Source organism: Peromyscus maniculatus, chromosome 15 (assembly GCF_049852395.1).
Source record: "Peromyscus maniculatus bairdii isolate BWxNUB_F1_BW_parent chromosome 15, HU_Pman_BW_mat_3.1, whole genome shotgun sequence".
Taxonomy (NCBI): domain Eukaryota; kingdom Metazoa; phylum Chordata; class Mammalia; order Rodentia; family Cricetidae; genus Peromyscus; species Peromyscus maniculatus.
This window is the reverse complement of record NC_134866.1, coordinates 31,889,111-31,902,063: the sequence shown is the minus strand read 5'-3', so window position 1 is coordinate 31,902,063 and position 12,953 is coordinate 31,889,111. Positions and strand designations below refer to the sequence as shown.

Here is a 12,953-nt window from a genome sequence, read left to right as displayed (position 1 = left end):
TGGAGATCAACCACGCCCTTAATCTGATCACATGGCAGGCAGAGTCTCTGTGTGGTCAAAGAAAAAGCCAAGCATGGTGACATGAACCTTTAATCCCAGTACCAACCATAGAGACCTGGAAGTTTGTATAGACAGGCAGTGATGAGGAAGTCATGTGGTTGGGTTTAGAGCCAATGAGAAAGGCAATAAAAAGACAAGTCAGACAGGAAGAAACTCTCTCTCAGAGGAAGCTACGGCAGCGAGTGGTAAACTAAAGGTCGTCTTGGCTCTTCACTAGTGCTCTGATCGCTTGGCCTTTTAATTCTGTATTTGGCTCTGTGTTTCTTATTTAATAAGACTGTTTAGAAATTCGTCTACACATGAGCCTGTGGGAGATGTTACACATTCAAATCAGAGTGCATGGCAGACAAAATCATCAACTGGCTATTGGTCATGATGTTTATTATTACCTTTATAATGTCATGAGCCTGCCGTTGAAGGGTTGAACAACTGCATACATTGTTTTCAGGAAACAAGGAAAAGAAGGACAAAGGTACTTTTCTAGTAAAGTTATAAATGTTTCCTTGTTAATAGATAGTTAATAGTATACAATATAATGTTACTTTAGGGTTTGTTTGTTTGTTTGTTTGTTTGTTTTGGAGATAGAGTCTCAATCTGTAGCCCAGGCTGATCTTGAACTCACAGAGACATTTTTTTCTCTGTTTCCCAAGTACTGGAATAAAAAGCATGTGCACCACACCAGGCTAGCAGGCTTCTCAAAAAAAAAAAGTTGAACTAGTGAGGAATAAAGAAGCCATAATGTCCTTAAGTCTGTATAACACTGGGGATTTCACTCAAAGCAAATATTGGACTACAGGCTTCACTCTGAGTCAATGAAGAGGTTTTGAGTTTCTCATTCAAGTTTTCTGGTATTTCTTTTTCTTGTGATAACCACATGTTAACATACATGTTAGAAAAGGGGAAATACTTTGGAATTAGCAGTCTATTCAAGCAATAATTGGATTTTTGTTTATCGATGTTCTTTGGAAATACATCCTACCACAGCACAATCATTCTCTTTAATAACATATGTAGCACAATTCATATATGAGCAGGCATGTGCATACACAAACCACAAACAGGCATTTCTTGACATTTTAAACTATGCCACATAGGCTCAATCCCAACTAATCATATTGAAATGTTAATAATTTAAATATTAAAGACACAATCCAGTCTTTTTGAACTTAGTTGCTTATTCTTTTAAAAAGTACAGATATGACAAGGAGCATTGGAGAGCTCCCTTCCCTCCACCAGACAGTCTGTATGTCTTATTGCTTAGACTCAAGCAACATTGCTCATCATTTGCGCAAAAATAAGTAAATAAATAAAATGTAAGAAAGGAAAAGTGAAAATTACCAAATGAGATAGCAGAGAATTTAACCTGAATGGTAAAAAGTGTGGCTGTGTATGATCTCTTCCCTGAGGTTTACATTTTAGGTCATTTAGACACTTGTGACTCTCTCAACCCTGACTCATCTTGGGGATGCCAGTAGCATTTGAGATGTTGTGCCAAAGAATTATCAAGAACCAAAGCATCGAAATTATTCCCATGTGAATGTGAAACTCAATCTTCTTGACTTTTGAAGGAGAGATGATTCCCTTATAATTCCACCATTTTCAATACCAGTAATTGCACACTGAATCAAAAGACTGATGAAGAACGGAATTGGAAGCCTGGAGATAATTTAAGAATAGCTTAGGTAACTAGACCCAGCCATTGAAGAAGAACTCTCTAGGGGAGGTCTCAAATGATCTTGAGTCTTGACCACAATTCCTTGGACACCACCGCAGAAAAAGAAAACACAATTTATGTTTACATGGCATCTGAGGAGTCAGCTTGAAGTGATTTTTATAGCATTTTCACAAGTGATTTAAGCCACTAATTAATTGGCAAATGTTCAGTCCCCATCCAGTTCAGTTATCTAGGTCAAGAAAAATAAACATGTCAACGCAGTCAGCATAGGAAGAATCAGAGACATCCTTTATGGGCTTTGTGGAGCATATTTCTTTGCTGTGATGTCCTAAATGACACACTTACCATGGTCAACTTGGAGTTCAGAAATAAGTTTATTTCCTGCTTGGTCTATGGTCCCGGGTTTTCATGCTGATTTAAGACAAGCCTATGAAGTCCAAAAGCTTTTTTTAAGGGCTTTAGAAAACAAAACAAATAGATGGACAAATAGATTGAGAATAGACAGATCTATACTGGATGGATGGATGGAGACAGGCAGACATACAATACACATAGTGGGTCGTCTAAAAATTAGGCATGGGAGGTAAAATGATACAGGAAAACAGGACACAATTTATTTTTCTTGTCCCTCGTTGGAGCTTCTGCTTTAATGAAAGAGACTGACAACGGGTAGATAACCTTACAAATAACACAAATTTTATCACTAAATCAAACGCCTAAAAATGAGAGAAAAAAATAACGAGGAAGCAAAACAGCCCGAGAGGTCGGGGAAAGGCTTCTCTGAGAAGTGATTGTTGAGGTATAATTTGGAAGGGACTAGGTAAGGAGAAGGAAAGAGATTCTAAGAGAGAGAGGGGCCTACACGAAGGTGATGCAGCAGGAGAAAGCAAAGATATGAAGCAAAAGAAAACCAGTGGAACACTGAAGAAAGAGCAGGGGCCAAGTGTGTGAGACAGCGCTGAAGAACGTGTACCAGCTTTATCGTGCCTGCACCTTCTGGACAATTAAATGAACGACAGGAAGTGACTAGGTGCATTTAAAGAGGAGAGGGACAGGGTTAGAGTTACAGTTTCATTACCATCAGCCTGTGTGAGCGTGGGGACTCCACGGGAAGGACCACCCAGGGACAAGAAGGAAGTCAAACTCTCAGGAGAAAGCTCTTGCTCTTCTCTGGTGTAGATGCAACTTTGGATCAAGATGCTGTTGATAGAGATGGATCACAGGAAAACCAGCAGGCACTGAAATTGGGTTTAAAGAATGAAAGGGATATATGGACCAGGCTTATGCACGACAAGTAACTTTGTCTTTGGATTGTGGCATGGAAGGGGCAAAACAACATCACTTCAAATGCCAAGTACTGCTCATGACTCAGGCAAGTGGTATTCAGAGTCCGAATCCAGAATTCTGAATATTTTATGCTGCTCAGAGGCCTTACACTGGACTTTCAGAATTAATCTACAGCAAAACTCTTGGAAACCAGAAACTAGAAAACTACAGAGTTCTATTTTTGGTTAAGACACAGGCATAAAGATGATCACCTTCCTTATAACAAGAGAAAGTAATAGAGAAGCTAAAAAAGAAGAAGAAGCACCACACACACACACACACACACCCCTAAATAAACCAACAGTGGAGATAAATACATCAAGGAAGAGGGTAAAATGGCAACTATTTTCATACTTGCGGCAACTGGCCTAGCGTGTGTCAGGTAGACAATCAGCCCATAAACGTGGGTAAAAGTTTGTTGGGATGCAGAAAAATCAGCTGACCTTCTGACAGCAGCGTGGACTCCATGAAATATTGGAATCTGGAAGAGTCCCAAACACAAAAATAAATTTCTCAGAACAATTCTCCACCCTGGGAAATTTGCCAGCTCAGCAGCAGTTGGGGCAGAGTTGGAAAGCAGGGAGCTCTCGGTTGCTTTTCATCCCTCACACGAACCAAGTCCCAGAGTGTCTTGCAGTGGTATTTGAAGTAAAATTTAACTAAGAAAGCTGCCACTGAATATTCTCTAGTTCAAAACTTGGAAAGAACAAAAGGATGAGAACTCCATACCTGCAACAAGAAGTTTGGGGTAAGTTCCTTTCAGACGAGGATAGTCACCATCATCCCAATGGCAAGGAAAAAATTGAGAGTAACTAAAGTTGCTTCTTCTTCCTAGCTCAGCTAGATGGTCCAGGAAGGCTCTCAGTAAAAATCTGCTTCCCAGATGGGGGGTGGTGGTGCATACTGTTAATTCCAGCACTCAAGAAGCAGAGGCAGGCAGATCTCTATGATTTCTAGACCAGCATGGTCTACAAAACTAGTTCCAAAATGGGCTATATAGAGAAACACTGTCTCAAAAGCCAAAACCAAACAAAGCAACAACAACAAAAATCTACTACTCAATTTTTGGACAAGGAAAACAGAAAACTCTCTTTTGGTAAAAAATACAACAAAAATATAATTATATTTGTATATTGTATCTCTTGTTATAAAAAATCTGGTGTATCTTCTACTGGTAACTTGATAGAAATGTCTAAAATATTATGAAAATGAAAACCATGAGACACACAAAGAAGAATGGAAATGTAACCTACAATCAAAAAAGTAAACAGTCAATAGAGACAGACCCCTCAATGACCAGAACCGTCTCTAAAGTAACCACTTTAAATATGTTTAAAGGTTTAGAAATAACAATGAAAAGAGGAACTGAGAGGAATTTCATCAGAAAAAAAATAAAGCTCTGAAGAAAACCTAGAGAGAGATTTTAGGACAGAAAACATGATGTCTGAAACAATAAAAATATGGAACAGCCCAAGAGTAAACTAAAACAAAAGAAAGACCAAGAATGCAAGGATAGATCAATACAAAATAGCCAATATGAAGTATAGAAAGCAAAAAAAAGGGGGGTCGCTCAAAGTGCAAAATATACTACCAGGGACACTTGAGTTAAGAGAAAATGATGTCCCATATATATGGAATTACATATGTGTAATTGAAACTACCAGTGTATTTTCTCCAAAATATAATCCATTAGAAGTCAGTAATAAAATGATCACCTCATTTGATATTTAGGTAGTAAGCCTCACACTTCTAAAAAGACCTTAAGTTAAAGAAGAAATGCCAGTAAACTTTTTTTAAAGGTCTGATCATGTATCTGTTGCTCTAAAGATTTGTTTTTGATTGGACTCAGAAGTAGAAGCTCTCAGTGAGGACAGCCTAAGTCTCTTGGCAATCTGTTCATCGTGTTTTTCTTTGGCTCCCTTCATCTCTTGACCAAAAATTTAGCATATTCTGTAGCATCATCCTTATTTTTCTTGGTGGATTGTCTTTGTGTTGCAGGACACACAAACTGAATCTTGGGTGCTTTGGCCCTGGGCTTCTTTGTTTTGTTTAAGGGCTGTCTGGCAACATATTGGTGGATATCATTTTCTTTAGAGAGACTGAAAAGGTTTTTTTAAAAAATAATAACCAAATTGAGAACACTCAGATTGGCATACACAGTGCATCCAATGAACACATTTGCACTCTCTCCAGTTCTCCTTATTCTATAACAAGATGCCCCTTACTCAACAGCAGGCGAACGCTGCTAAGGGTCAAGACTCTTTTCATGGGAAAATCTTGTTTGTCATTTCCACCACTGACTGGGACCACAAAAGCCTTCTCCTCTTCACTCAGAACATCAGCAGCTACTCCTGTGGTCATGCACTTCTCATAGAAAGCATGAAGTTTGCATTTATCATCCATTTCAGTGAGTTTCTGAAAGCTAGTGGCTGAGAAGGAGATGTTCAACTTAATCTTGGCATAGCCAACTACCTAGGAGGTGCCACGAAAAAGAGCAAGAAGTGATAGGAAACTTAATAAAATATTTTGTTCTGAGTAGCAATGAAACCAGAATGCATCAAAATGTGTGGATGTATTTGAACCAATGTTTAGAGCAAAAGTGATGGTTTTATAACAGAAAAATAAGAATGGTGTAAAAGCCAAGAAAAAAAGAAGCATAAAAGCTGATTAAGACAAAACAAAGCTGCTTGCAAACAGTATAATTGCATGCACAGCAAATCCAAAGTGAACACCAAAGCAATGAACAGAACTACCAACAGGTCATGAAATACAATGGGAATGCACAAAAATTAACTTTGTGCTTCTATCTTCTGTACCAACAACAGACAGACAAGAGAGACAAGCAGACAGACAGATAGAGAAACAGAGAGAGAGAGAGGAGGAGAACGAGAAAGAAGAAGAAGAAGAAGAAGAAGAAGAAGAAGAAGAAGAAGAAGAAGGAGAAGGAGAAGGAGAAGGAGAAGGAGAAGGAGAAGGAGAAGGAGAAGGAGAAGGAGAAGGAGAAGGAGAAGGAGAAGGAGAAGGAGAAGGAGAAGAAGAAGGAGGAGAAGAAGAAGAAGAAGAAGAAATTTAAATAACATCTACAATAGCATCAAAATGTGTCAAATACCTAAGGGTACAATTTTAATCTATGTACAAACTCTCTATTTCTGTAACTATAAAAAATAGTGCAGAGAAAAGATTTAAAATGCTGAAGCAAATGGAAAGATATACAAAGAGTTATGGTATATGTCAAGACAGGAGGAGTCATTATTGTTGAGGCATCTTTTTTGCCCAAATTAATATAGAGATTAAGCATATTCTCATCAGAATCCTAGCATATTTCTTTGGAAATTTTAAGGCTTGTAAAAGCTGAACTAAAGGAGTGTGTTAACATGAGGAAAAGCAAATAGATCAATAAAAAAGAGTCCATAAAAGATCAGTAAACATATAACCAATTGATTTTCAGCAGGAATCAATGTATTGATAACAGTAGTGATGTTGACATCAAATGTTTGTAGGAAAATGAACATCAATATAGGAAGGGAAGAAAACTGTTGATCCCCTACACTACAGCATTCAAAAATTGTTTGAGGGTGGTTATGGATCTAATTCTGAAGCTTTAACAAGGGGGAAAAGGAATATTTTCATGCCTGGGAAAGTGAAGAATTTTTGTCAGAATGAAGAAAATACCAAGAGTAAAAACTGACCCTCAACTTTGTCAAGATTAAAAGCTTCTACAAGTCAAAGACACAATTACGAAGGTGAAACCAAGGCAAGCTGTGACTGTGGGAAAATGTTTGTGAGATATAGTCATGAAAAGAGATTTATTTCCAGAATACATAAAGCTCTAAAAATCAATACATTAAAAAAAATTAACCCAGATACAAAGGGGGAAATGTTTTGAACAGGTATTTCCCAAGAAAAGTGTTAGGAATTCCCAATAAACACACAAAAAGATGATTAATGTTTTAGGATATTGGAGAAATGTACACTAAAGCCATAGTGAGATAATGCCATCTGGTTAAAATTATGAACTTATCATACCAAATAATGACAAGAAGTTAGAGCAACTGGAATTGTCAAATATTACTGAATAAGAAAGTAGAAAGATACCACCACTTTGGAAAACCTTTGCAAGTTTTTATATGAATTCTACTTTATGACAACTCATTCCTAGGAACTATGCCTCAGCTACAAAAGGCCCTGTGTATAAAAATTCATAGCAGTTTTATTTAAAATAGCCCAAAGCTACTCTTTAAAGGGAGCTATACATCAAAAGAATAAGTCATTTGTGAAATATTCATAGACTGACTTCTAGTTACCCATAAAGGTGGTAAGAATAGATTCAACAATGGGAATGGGTACTGACTGACCAGCCCAGCCAGAAAAGAGAATGAACTATTGACATTCAGCAAGAACCACAACAAGGTGATGGAAATTGAAAGAGAGGTTTCCTCTCTAGGGATAAAGGAATGGAGAAAACAGAGCTGTCCAACGTTTCGGCTTCTCTGGACCACATTGGATGAAGCATTGCCTTGCATCACACATTAAATGCTTAGATGTTCTATGAAGCACCTTTCTGAAGCATGAAATGTATTGGGAAGACAATAGCACCCACACATTTTTTCAAAGCCATTAAACTAAACATTTAAATCTATACATTTCTATGTTAGCAAATAATATTTCAATAAAGTGTGTGTGTGTGTGTGTGTGTGTGTGTGTGTGTGTGTGTGTGTGTGTGTGTGTTCATCCCCTCAGGTAAACAAGCACATTTCAGCCCATGAAAAATACACATGAAGTTGTAGATTCTATTCTCAATCCAGAATATTAAACGTATTCTAAAAGCATGACCTCAAAGGGATAACAAATTACATAAAATTGAGGGAACTAGAGAAGTTTTACTTTGAAAGCAGACATGCACAGGACTCCTTAACAAATAAATTTTAACACAATGTGAGCTATCTTGGCACCCTGGCTATCTGGGCAGCTTGCTCACTGTCAGGGTCCCTGGGCAATGCAGGTGGGCAAACCTTGACTCAAACTCTTTGAGCTTCTTGGTGATGGGGCTGGATCCTGGACTCTCTGGGCCTCAATGTCCTGGGAAGTAAACTGAAGAAAGGACTGTAAGGAAACATCAAAGAGGATAACAGGAGAAACACTGAGTGCCTACCACACAGGCAACCTCCCTGAGAAGTTGCTGTAATTACTCCTCAAGTGGGGGGCGTGGCCTAGGGAAGTGTTGAGAGCAGGTGGAGACCAAAGCCATCTGGCTGGAGGTGTGACATTGCCATGTAACCAACCCAGAGGTTGTTGTTACCTCAGAAGACACTTGTCTATATTATAGCCACATGCCCTCCCTCCTTTGATGGCCCTAGATGTCTCATTCTAAGATGCACCCCAACAGCCACACAACAGACTTGAAAGTAGTTCAGAATACCTACCTGGACCTTCCACAATCTAGACATAGGTCAACATGTCACTTTTAGGGATGATAGAAACAGTGGACAGATCATTTCCAATCCTATTCCATCAGAAGATCACACAATGAAATGGTACATTTTTTTTTATCACTTCTCTAATCAGGTTTTTTCCCCCCACATTATGGTCCTATGGATGTCTTTTGTATGCTTTCTTCTCTGTGTAAGAGGGCGATATATCTTTCTTATGTTTGACTGGCTTGTCTGTGATATCCAAAGAAACTCTAGTTAGGAACTATGTATAATATGAGCCCCAAATAGGAATATTCTCTTTTGCTCTACATTGTGGTACTCATAGAACTTCAATGAAAGGCAGAACTATAAGTGGTTTTTCATTTCCCGAGATGAAGGAGTCCTCTCATGCCAGCATCCACACAACACTACCCACTGGACTTCTGGGCTTACCTCCGTCTCTTCCGCAGTCACGAGCCTTATTACCTTGCCAGGCCTCTTGCATGCATATTTGGAGAACTCAAATTGGAAGGTGTGTTTGTTTGTTTGTTTCCTTATGCTGAATTGAAATCTCCCTTTCAACAATTGCCCCAGGATTTCCCTTCCATTCCCTAAGAACAGCCAGAATGAGTATGATTCCCCACTCATCCAACAGGTCTTTTCTCACGCATCTGCTTTGCATTACTATAATGAGGTACCCAAGGTGATGTACAGGAAAAGAGGTTTGTTTAGCTTGGAGATCGAGAGCTGAAAACTCACACAATTCATGGCCAGCTTGAGGGAAGACTTCCTCCTCGGCTACATCTCCTCATGGCAAATGGCACCTCAGTGGCAGGAGCCTTTAGTGAGATTATGACCAGCGTGTGGGAGTGGAAGCCAGTCTTGTTGGACTCTCAGTAGGTTCCGTTTCTCAAAGGTCCCATCACCTCTCAACACCACCAGGTTAGGGACAAATCTCTGACTCCTGTGCCATGGATGATAAGCCACTCCAACCACAATATGACTGCCACTTCCATCTGTAACTGAAACAGAGCTGTCCCTTAGCCCCTGCTTCTCTTATCACAATTTGCCTTTTTTTTTTTTCCAGGAAGTTTCACTATCTAGCCCAGGCTGGCCTAAGACTCAGAGCTCCACCTACCTCTGCCTCCCTAGTTAGAATATAAGGCATGCCTCAACCCTCCTGGCTCTATCTTTTTTGACAAGGGAATGGTATCTTTAAATGTGGCCACACTGATCTGTATTGTTTATAGCTGTGCCTTCAGGACCTGGCACATGTCTGCCACATTACAGGTACCCTGGCTACCCACATCTCTCTGATTTACTCGGCTGTAAGTCAGAAGTGCCCATCACTCCTTCTCAGGTTCTATAATTTCTCTGAGCTGCTTGTAGACCTCAAAAGATAGCTTACACCTTACTGCAGCTTTATTGCATAGGATGTGCTGAAGAACGCAAATGAGGGGCCGGAGGGATGGCTCAGTGGTTAAGAGCACTTGTTGCTCTTGTAGAGGACCTGGGTTCAATTCCCAGCACCCACGTGGCATTTCAAATCACGGCAATTCACAATCATGTGTTACCCCAGTTCATGTGGACCGGATGCAGAAGATCCAAGGATCTTCTGGTACATGGTGCACAGATATACACAGGCAAAACACTCATACAAATAAAAATAATAATTAAAAGAACTCTACTACTGAGCTACACCCCCAATTCAACGCCCCCACCAGCAAACAAAAAAGAATGCAAACGAACTTCCAAGTGAAGAGACACACAGATTGAGGTCAGAAAGGCTCCCAAGCACTAGAACTCTGTACCCACAAAAAAGGAGTAGGAGCCCTTCTGGGTTCGTGGAAACCTTAGACCCCCCCTGCACTGCTGAGACCCCTGTACACTTCCCTTTATCACACAGCAGGATGGACTACCAACTCTGAAACCATCCCCTCTTCCCTGCTAGAGGAAGAGGGAGTGGAGCCAAAGTCTCAAGTCTTTCGCTCACACTTGGCGTTTCAGATGACCAGTTCCCATCTTGAAGCCCACAAAGAATGGTGGCCCTATTAGAACAAAAGATGCTCCCATCATGCGGGCAGTTCCTAGGGATTCAGCAGACTGGTATCACGGGATCCTCTTGCTCCAAAGTTACAGGGTCCTAGCAGCTCTGCGTCAGAACCAGAGAGTCAAAGATGAAATAGTAAACCAAAAGCACCTCTGTCTAGAAGAGCTGTACAACACACACACACACACACACACACACACACACACACACACACACACACACAATGTACACATACATACACACACATACATACATAAATGAAAATGCACACACACACACACACACACACACACACACACACACACACACACACACATCTGTCTTGTTTTTCACATTTTAACATTCCAGTGATCGAAATACAACCAATTAATGTAAGAATGCATGAATTTATATGTTTAAAAATAGCAAGTATTCTCTCCTTAGCTCTCTGTGACCTTCATTATCTCTGTTGCTTCACAGTTTTCACATCAGAAAATGCCAGACATCACGTCTCTGTGACCTGGGTTGGTACAAAGTAGCAGGAAGCCAAGAGTTCATCAGTCTGCAGAGAATGTGGGCTTTGCCTGAAGGCACTCAGATCTGAAATGCTTTTAACCACAGCCCGTCCAGTCCAACATGTCTGAGCCCAGCTGAGCCTGTAGGCCACAGTTTTCCAAGTAAGTCCTCCTTCAACATTCTTCCTTGGACATAGTTTCAGGTCCCTCATCATCCCCTGAAAGCATTCAGTTTGTCAGTGTCCCTCTTAAAGTTGTCTTAGTTGGCCAGCAATCACAGGTTTGGGGGCCTGACATACAGGGACGCTTGCTACCTTCTGTGGTCAAGGGACTCTCCAGGCAGCCCGCAAGGCCTGAGGCCTCTCAGCAGATGTCTCAAATTGTTGTTGGACCCAAGGGAATCTGCAGTCAATATGTCTTCTTTTTTCCATGAGGTGCTGACAAGCCACTTAATTATAATAATAGTTAAGAAACATCTTAAACAAAGATTTCTGGCCTTGGAAAAATCTAGAACATACGTTTCTTTGGTACAAGTCTTGATAGGAACAAGGTTCCCTGTTTACCAGGGTCTCCCAAAGGCAGATGAGGCCCAGGCAATTGATCTAAGCACCAAGGAATAATCCAGGCAGTTGCCCTCCTGACCACAATCAAGATGCTAGCTGACCCTAGCCCTGAACACGTGTTAGGATGGTCTTCAGCCTAATCCCTGCAGATTCACACTATCACCAGGGAACATCACATCTTTACAGACCCAATTTGGACCATTGTCTTGATCAACTGTACCAACATCACTCATACATTCTGGAAACTCTGGAAGTGAGGCTCCTTAAGTGACAAATGTACCTTAAAGTTTCAGAGTCACACGTCTAGATCAGGTTTGACAAACCATTTATGAAAAGTTCGGACTTCTATGGACCAAGGGGTAAAATGGAGGAAATCATATGGACATTCAATAATAGTTAAAATGTAGTCATTTGTTATGAGCTGAATTGTGTCCCTTAGAGAAGATGTAGACATACTAACCTTCTGTACCTCAGACTGTGGTCTTGTTCTGTTGTGTAAACCTCAAACTTTGTGGTACTTTTCTATGGCAGTCCCAGGAAACCAATTATATACAGTAATTAAAAATGCATACTTGATAAATATGTATCTTAGATCAATAGCCACATATACGTGTATACACACACACACATTAATTGAAACTCAGCAGCTCCAATAACACATATGTGTTAGCTCACAGTTGGTGTGATGGTTAATGTTGCTTACAAACACGAAGAAATCTAGACTCACTTAGGAGATGGGTCTCTAGGCATGCCCATGGAGCATTGTCATGATTATGTTAGTTGAGGTAGGAAGCTCCGTCTGCTGTGGGTGTCACAATTCCCTGGAGAGGATTCTGGACTGTGTAAGTGGAAATGGGGAACTGTGCCACACCAGTCATTTCTCTCTGCTTCTGATCATACGTACAATGGGACCAGATGTTTCAGTGCCTTGACTTCCCCGCCATAATGGACTGTCCCCTTGATCTGTCAACCAGAAGAAGCCTTTCTCCCTTAAGCTGCCTTTGTTGGGTTATTTCATCACAGTGCCCACATTAGGGCCTCTGTAAAATTCTGCTGGCACAGGCAGGGGGCTCCTTCAGGTCAGGTACAGTGCGGAGGTAACGGTGATGGTGGTACCCCAGCCACTCTCCTCCTTTTGAGAAACAGACACGGCTGATGTCCTTCCTGCTTCTGGCTTCCTGAGCTTACAGTTCTACCTCTGTTCCTCTTATACCCAAACTTGGCCACATAACCTCTTACTAGGAGGCTGACATTCACTGGCACTCACCTCTATTGCTTGCGATCCCAGGCTCCAATAATGTCATCACTGCACAGGGACAATTGGAGGCACCTGGGGAGCTTCCGCAAACTTCATTCTCCTACACCCCGCACCCC

At 40.6% G+C, this 12,953-nt stretch overlaps 1 pseudogene; it reads right to left on the bottom strand.

The window, feature by feature from the left end:
- Nucleotides 1-4,866: 4,866 nt before the first annotated feature.
- Nucleotides 4,867-12,953, bottom strand: part of LOC121822975 (small ribosomal subunit protein eS6-like) — a 65,076-nt pseudogene continuing 56,989 nt past the window's right edge.